The following is a 15,774-nucleotide window of genomic DNA, read 5'->3' on the forward strand; positions in this document are numbered from 1 at the left end:
GCTTCCAAAAACCTTCATGCACTGCTTTTATACCATTTTATTCTCAGTTTTAACACTACTTTTTACAGACGACCGGTGTCAGGCCGTAAAAAACAAGTTGATTTCTAGTCAAAAATGTTTGGCGGGCCGCACACATAGGTTTTTAAAAAAATTAATTTTTAAATCACTGTCGGGCCGTGTGCGGTCCGCAGGCTGCAATCTGTCCTCAGAGCCGCACTTTGACCACCTGTGCTGTAACCAAAGGGTGAATATGGTACAGTATGGTAAGGGTAGCTTGGAAGTGGTTGTAATCTACTTGTCACATGCCCAGGGTAGTGCCCGTGAAGATACAGTACTCGTTGAGTATTTACTATGTAGATGCACTTACTTCAGAGTTCGCTAGAAAATGTGACCTTAAGATGACTTCCCCTTTTCCCTGAAAGTTAGTTAAAGGTAAATTAAATGTAGCAGAATAACCATAAGTTGCAGTATCATTGTGCTAAATTGCATGGGTGTGTTCTGCGACTCCTAGCAGCTGTAAAGAGGTGATTACCTGTCTCTTATACACATCTAGATGTGTATAAGAGACAGATATATATGTGTGTGTGTATGTATATATAAGGTTTTATTTTTAATTTTAATTCCAGACTGAAAGCTAATAACTTACTTAGCTCAACATACGTCAGTATACCTCCAATCATCTTACCTGACACAAACAAACGTCCAAATTTTAGCTAGGTACTGTATGCAGGGTCGGTAATAAGAAACTACTGTATACCCACATCAAGTTCAGTGACACTCTTTAATTAGACAGTACTACTACCTCCTTTGGTATCATAATATAACTTTATAGATATCAGTAAATTACTGGTTTCACAGTGGGAACAGGTCTCTGACACCATCTAGGTGCAACTTAAGATGTAATCTTACCCTTTTAATGAACTTCAAATCACTAATGGAGCAATAATAATTGAGCTTGGTTACCAAACCAATTTCTAAATATAAAAAATGGACATAAAGTATACTCTGAATTTTTTGCTTTTGAACACAAAAAGAGAATGTTTAATTAGTTACTTATAAATGGAAGAATATGTTCCTCCACGCTTATTTGAATTTAAGTGAATAGTCTCAGAAAAGAACAACTCTTTGTTGATCTGGACCTCTGTAGATAAATAAAGTTAACTGAAATAATAGTAAATGCATCCATAGACATCAAATAGGCACTAGGTTAAGTGCATACCTCTGCCCTGTCTGTAAATACCGAGCCTCTACAGTACTATAGAACATCACTAATCCTATCCTATTGACATTGTCTATATCTGTTGGATCGAAGGAATAAAGGTATTTAAGTCTGGTGCACACTTGCCTGTAACTGACTATCATTTTCTTCAACATTTCTGCTATAGGATTCCATGCTATCTGAATCTATTATAATAGCAGATCTATTACAGTATCTGATTTCAAACGTTACCAACTGAATCCATTTTAACGTTAGTTTTATCAACTTGTTGAGAAAAGCTATGGTATAGGTGTTTCCTTCATGGTCTTCAGAATAGTAGTTACTAAGTGTGAACGTATACTATAATATATCAAAGAATGGAAGATTTAATTAACTAGAATGGAATGGATCCGACAGCACAGATCTGCATTATACCTTCATGCCTATAACAACATATAAGTGCATTGTTTTCATTGCCTGGATTATAAAAACAGATTTTCAAATACTGTAACTATCAAATAGTGAATGTGATTTTCTTGGTTGACTGATTGATAAACAAACGAGGAAGAAATTAAGAAAACACAGGGACACAACCAATTCATTATTCGGCCAAAATGAAAGACTTGTTGTTTCAGTGACATGACATTTGAAATCATAGTCAGTTGGTACCTATTTTTTTTACAATAGACCTCTAAGTGGACAATCCTCCCAACAGCATGCATTTTAGTTAGTTAAAACTGTAACCCCAGGGGTGGGCATCAAGATCTCTTAGAGGCCCAAAGTGAATTTTTACCTTAACACCAAGGGCTGCACCCAAACTTTGATGTTTACAGTGCGCTTCCAAAAACTTTCATGCACTGCTTTTATACCACTTTATTCTAGGTTTTAACATTACTTTTTACAGATGATCGGTGTCAGGCCGTAAAAAACAAGTTGATTTCTAGTCAAAAATGTTTGGCGGGCCGCACACATAGGTTTTTAAAAAAATTAATTTTTAAATCACTGTCGGGCCGTGTGCGGTCCGCAGGCTGCAATCTGTCCTCAGAGCCGCACTTTGACCACCTGTGCTGTAACCAAAGGGTGAATATGGTACAGTATGGTAAGGGTAGCTTGGAAGTGGTTGTAATCTACTTGTCACATGCCCAGGGTAGTGCCCGTGAAGATACAGTACTCGTTGAGTATTTACTATGTAGATGCACTTACTTCAGAGTTCGCTAGAAAATGTGACCTTAAGATGACTTCCCCTTTTCCCTGAAAGTTAGTTAAAGGTAAATTAAATGTAGCAGAATAACCATAAGTTGCAGTATCATTGTGCTAAATTGCATGGGTGTGTTCTGCGACTCCTAGCAGCTGTAAAGAGGTGATTACTGTAGCTTCACAATCACATCATTCCAGAACATCATTCCACAATAATTACCTACTAATTAGTGACAAAGCAGCATTTTAATGTTTTCATGCTTTTCACACTTAATTAAATTTAAAGAACCGAAGATATGATGGATACAACTAAGGCAGCGCATACAATTTATCCCTTAAAAAACATTGGCATAGCTACTGAACTACTACTGTGAAATTAAGTAAGCAAATTTGCCCTGGGTAAGCATCGTGTGGATGCTCATCTGAAGGAGGGTGCGGGGGGGGGGGGGGGAGGGGGACAGAAGAGTGTCTGAACATGGCTACTGATGTGATATCTGACTAGCAACCTTTTACCATGCTTTTACTGACCTCAAACTGAAATGGGTGATTATGCGACATCCTGCAATAGTATTTTATTAGTAGTTTCCGATTCTAAGTGCACATCATCTTAATCATGGTTCATAAAGTATCAAGTTAATAATAATGTACTATATAGATACCTTCATGTAATTGGACTAACATTATATATACTGTATATATTACCTTCATAGTAAGAACTACAGAACAATAACTCTAAAAGAGTAAAATAAGAATGAATACTACAATAAACAAAAGGCACTTATTATCAAATGATCAAATTAGGTAATGATTTAAAAATATAGATACTTTACCACTGGTAGTATAGGTACATCCACCTTAAGGAAGTTCATATGCATTGCAATATTATAAAGCAGTACCCTAACAAATCTTATACAGTACATAGGGTCGTCAATACCATATGGCACATTAATCAAATACATAGCTAATTGCATTAAGTAGCCAGTTGGTTACAAGGACAGCCAGCTATTGCATGCCAATAAATGATACATAATTATTTATCTTTCTGTTATTTTAAAATTTGAATCAGTACAATTTTGATTTTGAATTAATAAAAATAGTTTTAAAATTATATCATACTGCAAGAAGCCTCTTGAAAGGCAATTCTTTGTCTTAGAAACCAAATTTCATATTACTTGATCAATGATGAAATTGTTTGGTTAGCTGTGTTACTGCAGTCTAAATATACAGAATACAGTGAAAGAGATTAGGTGAATTTACTGAAATTACTGCTACAAATTTTAATTAACTGTGAGCTTACATTCGAGTAGTCTACATTAATTAATGAGGAATATGATAAACCTTGAATGCTGCTAGTTTTTTTTTTAAATATAGTCAGACACAAGAAGGACAAAGGTCAACCTCGCCCACTAATATCATTCCTTTTAACTTATAAATGGAAGTCTGTCCAACCCATATAAACCTACAATAACAGTAGCTTTAAATTCCTACAAGCCAAAAAATCTTTATGAAAAATGTTTATTTTGTACCAGAGTTTCCTTTTTTTTTACTATACAGTAAAACAAGCATTTTACATACCCCTTGGTACCAAGGGGTGTTCGTAAATTTGTAAAAATTTGTAAACTAGATTGGGTGTCAGTTCCCAATATCTAGGCCTAGCTATCCCCTGCCATTGAGCACCTTCATCATCTGACAATACACATAGTCGATCACATGATCCATGGCCCCTGAGCACTGTAAAGACATTTCGAAGAATCAATATCAGTTGCAAGAACAAGTGGAAATGAACTTTGTCAGGGTACCAGTAATTTTAAACACTATGATTCACCTACTAATAAAAGATTCAAACATTTTGCCAATAAATAAATGTGTATTGCACTCGCTTGAATAATGCATTGACTACTGTATTGAATGAATATCGTATAGTGTTATAGTAATAAAAGTGAATAATTCCTTGCTGAATTTTGACTTTTGGTCCATATCTCATTACACAGTATTATACTTAAAGTACAGTATTCTACTGGATCAATTTCCAGACTTTTTCCATTGTTGAGTAAATTAATGAACTATGGTTCTCCCTCCAATTAACCTTTCCTCGGTTCCAAACGAAAGCCTATATTAAATTTTTATAAAATAATTTTCCAAGACCAAAGCTGCTAAAGACCATGAAAACCGGTCTCAAAATATAGGTCTTTAAATGGAGGGAGACCTGTAGATTAAACATTTATAGTACAGTACATTTCAAACTGGTTTGACTTACCCAGTAAGATTTACTATTCCTTTTATTTTTCTTGTTAGAAAAGTAAAGAAATATTTCCTTTTCTGCTAAATCCATGTGTTCATTCAACAAAAAATCCATAAACAGCTCAAGAAATATCCACGGGAAATCTACCAAGTCAAATTCTAATCTATGCTCAACAAATCCACATTCAGTAGCCAAAGTAAATATAGACTTTCTTCTTCAGCATTTAACATCAAATTAATGCATAAATTTCACCGACAAAATGTGAATCCTATCATTTATTTTGCACAAATACAAATTCTGGACGTTTTGAGTATTTTCAGCGAGTTTATCAAGAGGAAAACAAATCAGTTTTAGTACCCTTGATGACCTCCTACTAAAAGAAATGACTCACAAAGATCTATGATTGGACCACACTAACTAGTTTTCTGATCTCACTCACAAGTTTTTTGCCTGTTTTTCATGCTTCATTGAAGCCCAAGGTAAAAAAGCAACCAAGTTCAATTGTTCCAGGAAAGTCATTTATTATTATTTATATAGGCTTTAAATATTTGGTTAAAAAAGATGTGAATTTGTGTTTTGTTGTTGAACTACAATACAACAGTACCAGTTATTCACTTTTGGTTAAAGACCACAAATAAAAATGTACTACAGTATTTAATAAATGTTACTGTAGGCAAAAAAAAAAACTCACCCACTTGCCTTTTCTCCATTGCCACCTTACTTTTTTTCAAGTTGCAATGTATTTAGTACAACATATACCAATATTTTAGAGCTTTTGATTTGTTCGATGACGCAGCGCTAGAACGGGATCACTCATGCATGACTGTTCTACCGGACATCCTACGTTCTGTGCATATGTATAATTTGGCCAAATTGTCCTAGAATCTATGCGACGAGGAGAACTCTCGCATGCGCAGATGACTTTTAGTGACTCTGTCATTACGTTCTACGTCCTACCGTCGTTGTGCAATCAAAAGCTCCCAAGTGCCACTACTAAACACCATGTGTCACTACTAAACACCATGTGTCACTACTAAACACCATGTGCCACTACTAAACATCATGTGCCACTACTAAATACCATGTGCCACTACTAAATACCATGTGCCACTACTAAATACCATGTGCCACTACTAAATACTATGTGTCACTACTAAACACCATGTGTCACTACTAAACACCATGTGCCACTACTAAACATCATGTGCCACTACTAAATACCATGTGCCACTACTAAATACCATGTGCCACTACTAAATACCATGTGCCACTACTAAATACCATGTGCCACTACTAAATTTGTCTTTGTTCCCAATGTAAAACATTTTTAATGAATTTTGAATTTTTATAGACTAAAAGAATTTAAAAAAAATATAAACAATACTTTACTGGAGTACTAATAACTCGTTAACAAAGCGAATGCTCTTTGCACAAGCCCGAAAACCTTACTATCGTGACCCATGGATTAAATTAAGCAATCTCCTTCAGTGCGATCCTCGTCAAGCTAAGAAGCTAACTCAGTCAAGAAAACCCTTCAACAGTCGGACCCAGCATATATTTGGATGCTGAGAAGACTGCCTCTTGGATGTGACTGGCATCAGTGGGAGGAACAAAACTGTACTGTACTGTACTGTAAGAGGCATACTGGGATGTTAAATTTGTAGGGCACTGATATGAACACAAGGTTGATTTGAGGATCTTATCAATTACCAAAATTATCTAGTATAATTAACTATTCAATAATAATTATTTTTCTGTAATTAATCAAATCTGAAATTAATATCATTCTCATATATTCTTATAGACACAAATCATACAATATTAAAGATAATGTAAACAGATTAGCATATAATCTGTACATATACAATGAGTCACCAAATATATTTGACTATTTTAATAGGCAATTAAATATTGATAATCAAGGTCAAAGTGTCCACAACAGGAAGTGAATATGTGGGTAATAATAATGTATGACGCCTAGGCATAATTATAAATGAGGTTAAGTATAATAATAATAATAATAATATGAAAGGTCAATGACTGATTTTATAAAATAATAAATTTGTAATTAAGTTGTATTAAATGTACAGTATTCAGTCATTATTTCAATTGGGTTGCTAGAATCATCATCATAAAATACAAGTCCTACAGGGGATACAAATCAAGGGGCCACCTTTAGCCTTGGGTCATGGAAGTGGGGTTACAGACAGAAATGTTATGGTTTAGCACTTCCTAAAATTCTGCTTTTAGATTCATTATATTAGGGATTGTTTGGATTGGCAAATTAATATTCAAAAGGGTGTCCATACTTGTCCAATGTGGGCAATTTCCCACTGACCAACTTGTATTATGGTTAACATTTTCATACTGTAAAACCTCAAATTGAAACCAAATGGGCTTATTCTCGAGAAGAAGCCCATCTCGAATTGAAGGCCCCTTCTTTAGATTGCAAAATAAGCCTCGAAATGAAGATGAATTTCAAAAAACAAAATTAATTAAAAACACACTTTGTTTATTCTGTAGTTTAAGCGATTTAATGCCAGTTACTACACCCTATGATACAGATTGATGTTTTATAGCACAAATTCCCAAAATTTACAGCATTTGTTTTGAAAATAAGCCCCCCCTCTTTACTTTGCAAAAGTAGCCTTGAAAAGAAGCCTATCTCGAAAAGAAGCCCAGGGAAGAAGCACAATTCAAGGTTTTACGGTAGGTTTATTTCATTCATTAAAATACAGTAGGTACTTAGACCTTTAATTTTTAGCTTGGTACTTACATAGAGGCAACCACCCCCTCTATACTGAAACTGCTATACAGTTTAAAAGGATTCCAAGACCAGCTAGAATAGTGTACAGTAAATGACTGGAAATCAATTACATATTACTGAACAAATATATTATATATTTCGGTATCTTTTAATGTGTACATACTGTAAAACAGTTTATGGCAGTAAAAAACTAAATTGCAAACTGAGTTGTTAAAACATGTACCTGATAGGTAAAGAATAATCAATGATTAAAAATATACAGATATTACAGGTAATATACAGTAAATCATTATATTCTATAATGTCCAAGATTTGTGTTTTGTATACTTCAGCAAAGTTTTCTTGTATGAACTGTAGGCCTTATTCTGAGCTTTATTACCCTTTGAGGATTTTGTCAGCATCAGGATAGTAGTTGAAATGATTATTACTATCTGTTAAAAAAAAACATTATTAAAAGAACTGATATCTTCTTAAAACAGCCTCAACTTACGAAAGTCTTTTGTTTCAAAAGATCTATTATCACAGCTAAAATGGATTGGAAAGAGGATCTTTCTTCAGTTCAGAACAAATTTGTTATTCTTATTCTTATTTTTTATTTAGGCACACAATACATGTGCAATAGCAAATATATCACTGTCCTACTTGTAGGTGACAATCCCTTACACAAGACAAACATACCCACACGATGCTTTACACAAACTACAGTAAATCTCAATATGAGATTTAGGGAGTGAAAAAAATCCTGCAACACTGACAGGAATTGAACCCAGGACCCTGGGATTAGAAGGCAAGCATCGTAACCACCAAGCTATTCAAGTCCACTTGTTGACTGATCTAGGTGGTGTCTACTTACTAGAAATTTATGTGAGCAGGCAATGGCAACATGCTTTACACCTGTTTAATACTGTAATCTATATTTCTGATGTTTGCAAAATTAATTGATGTACTCATTACTAAATTATGACTAAGAATATCATCCAACTTCTACATTGATTTTTCAATAAATATGAGTTCGGGAACACAGTGAAAACTGCAGGAAAAGTTAATACTTAAGAGCATAAGTTCTATTAGCAATAATCAAGCATTGGTTTGCCATAACAATAAATAATAATTTTAATATCTTAATATCTATGACAGGGAAAAAAGATCGAAGAGGAGAATCATCCAGACCTTAGGAAAGTACCAACTACTGTAGATATGTGAGTGTACTAAGTTAAGCCAATTATTCAATTAATATGGGTACTGTATGTAAATAGATCACATTGGATATTTCCAATTTATTATTTGAGTACCTGAAATTACATGTAGGCCTACACTACAGTAGTTACTGTACTTGATTAATAAGACTAGTACAAATAGCAACTTCAGTAGAAACTAAAATATCTTCTATTAAAAACAAAGAACGATTGAAATTCCTTTTCTTAAAAGCAGTATGAACTCACACATTCTTAGCAATAGTTGCATTCAAATTGGGAGTACTAATAGGAAAAATAACAGTTAAATATCAAGGAAATAGTACAATTACTAAAGGAAATCACCATTAAGCATCAGTGTTGGGTGGTATTGTAGTCCTGCCAATAAATACTGTTTGTGGCTTTTATAATTCTAAGAACATGAGGTACCCAAATGCAAGAGGGTTTATTACTGTACCATTTGAGGTCAAAGACACCTTGTCCTTAGCTGTAATTTTTTTGCTGTTTATTACATTGATTTTCAATGGCAGATCCACGGTTCGGAAGAAATGTGTCACGATTCACGGATACTGTTTAACTGCCACCTTCAGGGCAATGATGGACTTGAGCTGTCCAAGTGTGCTTAAGCTCCCTATCCCTCCCCTGCTGATGCCGGACACTACCAAATGCCATTGCATGCCAGAAATTCTCATCAAGTGGTACATCATAAACAGGACACAGAACGACTACTTTGTTGAGGAGTACTAATGTAAGAATGTATCTTTAATTCTGGAGAAGCATGGGATGATATAATATTTATCTATTTATTTTATTTTATTTTTTATTTTATTTCATTTCACCCCCAGCAGCAAAAACGCCAATTACAGAGAGCATACAGTCAATATAAAATCACAGCGATAAAATTGATAAAATCACAAAGAAACATTCAAGAATATTATAAACAGTACAAAAATATTCAGATAAAATTAATTTACAATATAGTTACATTATTATATACAAGGAACATTATAAGAAAATTCAATAAAATTCAATTCCAGAGCAGGTGAATGATCAAATGGCAAGTTTAACTTGGGCCTAAAATGAATGAAGGAGTTGGTGAAAAATATCAATTGATGGCTCATTGTTTGTAACAGAATTATAGAAAGAGGAAAGTATATTGAAAAACCCATTTTTACTATGTGTTAACTACATTTTGGAACAAAAGAAAAGATCTATGGATGATGGGTTTTAAATATGGAGTAGCTCACTCAGATTTTATTGGAACTTGAAGTAGCACTGTGACTTATCCGAATTACCAATAGGAAACAAAAGGGTTTTTAAGGCCCGTAGCTTGGTTATCTCCACATGGGGTTCTTTGGGCGTGGGGTCCAGTGTCACAGCCCCGGTGGAGTTGGCGAAAACCCCCAAAAGCCAGAGGATTTTTGTGTTTTACAGGTCTAAATAATGCTAAAAGCAGTTATGCAGTCTAGGTGGGTCTGTAGTGCATTAGTTGTGTTGGAGGACTTGTTTGGGAAATTCGAGGGGGGTGGGGTTTGCTAGAAAAAGGGGGCTTGCCAAACCATAACTCCCACCCCTGGCTATGGGCCTGTTTTTGATGACCATTTCTAGAATATTTACTGTGGACTACTGTATGCTCAGACAGGTATGGTAACTTGGAATTCAGTGGCAGGTGTTGAGGCATCCAAATGCCATGTTACAAGATTGAGCTTTTGTGCAAACCTAATGAACTAGAATTATTTAATATAGACAGATACACTCATTAACAAATATACAAATACCGGCACACTTTTTAATATGCAAATTAGATAGAAACATCCTGGATGGATTTATGTGCATGAATACCTCCACACAATTGACCTAAGCATCACACCTTTAAAAGGTCACTGAGTTTAGTTTAATCACAGACCCTATATATATATATAGGGTTTGTGGTTTAATAGAAACACTACCACCAGTCAATATTATTATAGGACTAATAATACCATGAAGTTATAAGGAAAGGAGCCACACACACAATATTACACCTTTAGTGTTACCTCATAAAAGAAATAATGCTATGGAACTGATTAGTAGAATAGTATTACGCATGCTGCGTCCATTAAAAAGGTTTACCCCCACCAAATATATGCCACCAGAGAACAAGTCATTGGGTTTGTAATACCACATACTGTACTTAATAAATCATACCATTGACTTTAATTAGAAGAAGACACTACTGTCATCACCAGTAACTACTATGGAACTAATGGTTTGGCTTGGTAGACTACTGCATGTTACGTCAAGTGAAAAGGGTCTAGAATACACCCCCTGCCAAAACTCTGCGTCCAGAATTGCAGTTTATATGGAAGGGGGCATGAGATTACTCTTGCTTTTCTTACTGTACTTCTTTACTTTATCTCTTCCCACATTTGACCGCCAAATTGGCAATTTGATAAATCTATAATAAAAAAAATTCCTAAATACTGTAGCACATTCCCTATGTATTTTAAAAGACTAGAAAGAAGAAAAAGAAACTAAAGGGTCAGGATAACCTCCATTTTAGATTACTGTACAGAATCCTGGGCATACTGTAATCCAACTGAATGCATTGTTTATTTTATTTGTTTTTATTATACTGGATACTCAATTTTCAGGAAGATCATACTAAGTATACAATGGCTCCTAAGGATGTACCATCTGGATTACCTTTCTCAAACTGTGTCATTACTACTCTGTTCGATAATTACACTGCTTACCGCATATTTGAATTTGATTCTTTTTTTTTCTTCTTTTTTTTTACATCGTTAAGTTTATTGTTTAATTTTACATTTATATTAATTTGTTAATTAAGTTTGTTTTTTTAAATCTCTCTATCTTTAATTTTCTTGTAAAATCGTTATACATTTTGTTCATTTTATGTATATTGTATGGACGCACCACCTTGCTAGGTGTGTGCCACTGATCTAAAAGTGAGTTCCAATACTGAAATACTAAAAGGCAAAGTGTTTGCAGTCTGTATGCCTTTACTAAGGCTGTGAATAACAGAGAAAAAGTACTACATTTTCAATGATACCACAGAATGAATGTAACTCTGAATAAAGAGAGGGAGGCCATGATTCAACGTTTCCACCTTTTTTGGGTCATCTTCAGGAATAAGAAAACTTTGACAGTTATTACAAAAACTGTTACAAACAATATGCAAATGAGGGGATTAACACAGCTAACATTACAACAATGGTGATTATGACAGAGAATTCCTCCATGGACAGGCAATTAAAAGTTGGGTTGGATTAATACTTCAGATAAACAATTTCTTTGATACTTTGAGACCACAGTTTAATCATGGTTTAATTTAGTAAGGTGATGGATAGCAAGGGCTTTCAATGATACAATAGGAGAAACCTGTAGGGTTATAGTACAGTATAGTAATATTAGTTTGGTCTACAATAATCCAACATAAACAGATTAGCTTGAGGCTGATATTAGTAATCGATGCCAAAGAAATCAATGAATTTTCAAAAAGATTAATATGCATCTAACTTATTTGGCTGGTGCAGATGATTATAAATCACATAGACACACACTTACCTGTATTATTTAATCATACTTGGCATACCATAGCATAATAAGTGACAACATAAAATGTTGTAGCTGAATATCGCAGCTGTTATATAACAACATAATGGCATAATCATAAAAAATAATAAATACTAAACTGACAGATGAGATGGACCCAGTCATATAGCTTTTGAATGAACACATTCTCCATACCAGTACAAGATACTGCACAAAATACTTTTTTGTCAAATTAATAAAATTCTATCACTCACAGGGGACAAAAGTGCAACTGTTGTACAACGCAGTGATTGCCTGGCTTAAGAGTGAAAGAAAGGACGCGTGGAGGTGTTAATATTATAATAAAAATGGAAAAGAATTCAGACAGAGAAAGAGAGGAGTTAAATAGAGGAAAAGGTAAGTAAATAGAAAGGAAATTGAGGAAGTATGCGTACCCGGAAAATAGAGAAGGGAGTACTGACACCGATACATGTATATCAAGAGATTAAAAAAGAGTTGAAACCATTTGATTGCTATTTAATATGTATTGTGAGTCATTTGCTGATCAACTCACACTATGCTGGCCTACAGTAATAGCAGATTTAATTATTCAACACATGCGAAATACATGTACTGCTGCACCGCATGAATTACTAATTGTTTTACCATGTACGCCATATAAACCTAGTAGGACCAACAGAAAATAAATGATATTCTTGTTTCTAAAGAGATGAAAGCTTTACTTCAAATTATTTTAGTTTAGATATATATCAGTGAGAGTTCCAAGTGGTAGATGGGGAGTGTAAAGATTATTTTCCCTTTTTACTGGAATTGTGAAAATTTTAAATTTCCTATTTTGGTGAGGCCCTGGTATCTATTTCAGCATATTTTTAAATTGTACTGAGCCTAGTATCTTAGGATAAACTAGTAAAATATCTTACTCATTCCACTGAACAACAATGGTAAACGTAATTTCATTAAGAAAAATTGCAAAAATGTTGAGTCATATTATTTTACATTTTTTTTACCTTTGTAGGCCATTTAATTTGCTCACCACCATATCTGGCATCGCAAATTTGATGGTATTTTATACTATTCATACTAATCTTTATTATGTATGCACGGTGTGTACTTTCAATTCATTTGTTACTTTTTATTTCAGGAATGCAGAGATCAATACTAACAATGCATTAAAATCCCCCCTTGACATACTAGTATTAGTAGGATACAATAGCGCTATATCAACACAAGTCATGACCCTTATTTATTTGATATACTGTACTGAATGGTTAACTACATGAAGGTTCATTAAATGTTATTACAATTGCCACCTAGCATTCATACTCCATACACTTTTCACAATTTGCATTTTAAGTACTGCACCTAGTAGTAGAAGAAGCATACTGTAGTTACTGAATGCGGCCAATGGAAATACTGAAATATTGATAGTAAAGTCTCTTTCTCATAGTTATTGCAATGTATAGTAATAAGTACTTGTATCAAACTTATGACTATTCAGCTAAAGCCTGTTTAAAAACTTCAACCCTGAATCATACAGTATTAAGAAAAATACAAAGGGTTTGTTGAAGGAATGAAAATGTCAACTTTTATATTGCTACACTATTTTTAAGAGTTCATAAATCAAGAAAGTTCATTAACAACCACTATTCTTCCAAATCTTCAACTGACTTAACAAAAAGTAATTTGGTAAAGAAACCTGAGAAGCCAGATTTTATGTTTACTTTGGTGGTTTACGATGGCAATTACATCACTAAGGTACTGAGGCCCACCTAAGGCTATCCACACGCTTCTGTTATTACAACGTACCACGTAATATGACAGAACTTGTTAGCCCATTAGATTACTGCCTTTTAATAGGGATCCCACCTTCAGGGCAAACAAAAGTTGTTTAGCCTGAACTGTGACCTCAATTAAGCAGACCTTGTTTTTCAGTAAAGTACAGTACGGCATACTGTAGTAATAATGCAAAGAATTAGTACAATATGGATCTTTGAGTACCGTAGGGTACTGTACTACTGTATGTGCAGTATTTTTTCTCCATTCCAAAACTTTTTGTTCACTCTTTAAATGGATGTCTACTTTATAGTGTGACAATCAGACATATTTATTATAAATTTATTCATTAAACAACTGACCAATCAGAAAATGGCAAAGAATAATTTGGATATCCTATTAAACATACAACTTGACGGCACTGCTTTTTGCAGGACCTCAGCAATAATACAGTATCTAAAAGCTTAGCGAAATGAAGTCTCATAGAAGGGCTACTGTTTTGGATGAAGTTGATTTTTAGTTGCTAGGAAACAAGTTGTAATTATACAGCATCTGAACTCTGAAATAGAGTTTTAAAACAGACATTGTATTTTAGAATGTACTTTACTGTAACTAAAGATCTATTCAAGAAAAAACACACTCTTTATCAACATCATTACTGGTATTATTTACAGTAAATATTATCATTACGATGATTATCATAATTTATCTATTTTAGTATTATTTCTTTAGATCATTTATATTATAAATTTTTGTAAGAAAACCTGTTCTCATTTGGACTGCAATTTAAAACAAAAGCTGAAATGGTTAAACCCCTCAAACCTCCAAAAACACACTGTACAGCCAGACCAAACCACCCGTTGAAATTATAACATTATCATAATTAACAGTCCTATTTCCTAAATAAATTAAAAAATAATATTATTTTTGTTACTGTTTTCTATCGTTATTAATGCAGTAAGAATAATTTATCAATTGGATCATGACATGTACAGTAGCTTACTACAATAATTAGTCTAATTTTCATAGTTCTATGATTACAGTTGAACAGAAGGTGACTATGGACCAAGTACAAATTCCTTTGCAACTGACAAATACTGTACAACCATGCTGTCACTAGACTGTGGAATCTCAATACAGTGAATGAAAATAAATGAATGGTAAATGTTAGTCTGCACAAAAGTTAATTCTCTTTTAACAGCATTATCTGTGCAGGGACTGTACCTATATTTGCCTTTCAGCCCTTCAATGTCTACACAAAATATTCTCTTTTCACTATGCAATATGGTAACCATAACTACTATTGCACAGTATTATTATTTTTTGTTAAACTAAAAATTCAGTTCAACCTTCGTTTGTACAGTAGCCTTTTCAATGCTTTACATACTGTACTTATATTTTTGGTTTATCCTGGTAGTACTGTAAGTAAATCACAAAGAATGTAGACGAGGCCTTACAATAGTGCACTGAATTTTTAGCAAAGCTTAGACTGAAATTTGCTTGTGTGAGGACTGAATTGTGCTATTGCTACGAATACTGTATAATGGGAAATATAGTACTGAGCATTTAGCAAGTATCCTGTGTATGAACTTTGTCTTGTAATATGTGAATAAGGTATTAGAATTAAAGAAGCCAAAAATACTTAAGTAGAAAAATGTATTTCCCTGGTTAAAGTTTGGCAGTTAAATTTAGTGAGGAGACATAATAATTATGATAATCTGTTTCTGATGGTACTTGTAATTTACTGTAATTAACCAGGAAGTGTTGTGCTGTCATAGAAGGCTATAACGAAACCAGAAACTGATGAAGCTACATACTAGAGGTGAATACTATGGATGTTCCACGCTGC

At 33.8% G+C, this 15,774-nt stretch overlaps 1 protein-coding gene across 1 annotated transcript in view; it reads right to left on the reverse strand.

The window, feature by feature from the left end:
• LOC117104334 (unconventional myosin-XVIIIa-like) overlaps positions 1-15,774 on the reverse strand; it is a 111,529-nt gene that overhangs the window by 91,365 nt on the left and 4,390 nt on the right. The window lies entirely within an intron of this gene.

The sequence above is a fragment of the Anneissia japonica genome, unplaced genomic scaffold, assembly GCF_011630105.1.
Source record: "Anneissia japonica isolate Jap-2015-1 unplaced genomic scaffold, ASM1163010v1 scaffold4536_len1192065_cov207, whole genome shotgun sequence".
Taxonomy (NCBI): Eukaryota; Metazoa; Echinodermata; class Crinoidea; order Comatulida; family Comatulidae; genus Anneissia; species Anneissia japonica.